Source organism: Hyposmocoma kahamanoa, unplaced genomic scaffold, assembly GCF_003589595.1.
Source record: "Hyposmocoma kahamanoa isolate Upper Pololo Valley unplaced genomic scaffold, ASM358959v1 204, whole genome shotgun sequence".
Taxonomy (NCBI): domain Eukaryota; kingdom Metazoa; phylum Arthropoda; class Insecta; order Lepidoptera; family Cosmopterigidae; genus Hyposmocoma; species Hyposmocoma kahamanoa.
Window position 1 is genome coordinate 806,452 of NW_020653728.1, and position 1,709 is coordinate 808,160.

Consider the following 1,709-nt stretch of genomic DNA (forward strand, 5'->3'; position numbering starts at 1 on the left):
ATTGCTATTGATATTTTTTTAATGTTTTCCTGCTTCTGTACCTAAGAATACGTTATTTCTTTCCCAGTAGTTTTTAAATTATTATTATATTAAATAAATTACGTATTCTACGTAATTGTTATAACTTAAGATAAAAATAAACATAATTGCCGAGAGCAAAAAACGACGACGCTGCCTGGTGTTAGAATTGAATTATGACATCGATTATTGTCAATAGGAGTGTTTTAAGAAAACGAAATAAGTTCCTGAAAATTCAACTAGATGGCGTGAATCCAGTTTAAATCCAAAGTACCTATAATGTATGATACAAATTTCGATGTTATAAAAAACGATAATAAAAAGGACACTTTCATTCAGACGCCATTACGGTGACGATGCATTTGTACTGAACAACGTTGGCAGTATGCGATTTGTTATATTTTCTTTTTAGTACAATCAACAGCGAGTTACTTGAATAGACTTTGAGCCGTAAGTTGAATTTAATTCTAGCGTGCTTTTCATGTACTATTTTCATTATAAGATTAAAAAAATATGAGGGCACGTGTTGGAAATCTTTATGAATAAAAATTTGTACCAATTTATTTAAATACAAAATGCCGCTACCTTACCGATTTCTGCTGCCAAGCAATAATGTGACCATTACTGCGTTCCGGTTTTGAAGGGTAAAGTCAAGGTGGCGAAATTACTGGCACATGGGTCTTGTCAACTTATGTCTCAGGGTGACGGGTGCTATGTCTGTGCCCCGGACAGGCATGTCGCTTATCACCAAGCCTGTGGACTGTCACTTATTATTAGGGATGGTTATCCCAAAATGGATTCAAGTGATCTATGGATTTTTTTGATATCGAATCATTGCAACGCGATTTTCAAACGAATCGATTTAATAGAAAGGCAAAATATTTGAGCAAGCAATAAAGATTTTGTAATAATATCACTTACTGCCTCCGTGGCCGAAGTTACCATGCCGGACTGCCAAGCAGATGTCCCAGGTTCGATTCCCGGGCCGGGATAAATATTTGTATGGCCTACATTTATTTCTCTCGTGAGTTTGGGTGAATTTGTGTGTCCGTAACACCCGTGATAGAGGATTTCCCTAGTACGGGGCTTAAAAAAAAACTCGATTTACAAATAGTTAGTTGTCTATAGTTTTTGCCCTCGATTTCGTTTATTAAGGGGTTTTAACCCGATTCAAACCCGAATTAACAAAGCGCCGGGATAAAATCCAAAAAAAAAAAAACAGAAGAATCTATTGTGATAGCGTAACGGACTAAGGTTACCGCCCTGGAAGATACCCTCGTCAACTGCACCAAGTTGCATGAAACATGATAACGCAAACAACAAAAAGTTTATCTAAATATTTATCAGTACCGCTATACAGCTCTATAAATATACCGTTCTGTTGTTAGGAGACCCCAGCATCGATAACTCACAAAGACTCTCTTTTTGTATGCCTTTGATATACAAACCAGGAGGCTTCCAAACACGTTCACGAACTTCATTTCAAAAAAGTCACATAAAGACCCGCATTCTAAACACTAGATGTAAAGAAACTATAGGTCTTCGGGCAAAACGTAAATGTTTTAGTAAAATTTATACTGGAAGTTCCATACAATTGTTAGTAAATGTATGAAAGGTGTGGGTCTTTATAGCAATCTTTATGTAAAGTTATAAATAATATAAAACAGTTGTATCGTACATAGATTGAACTA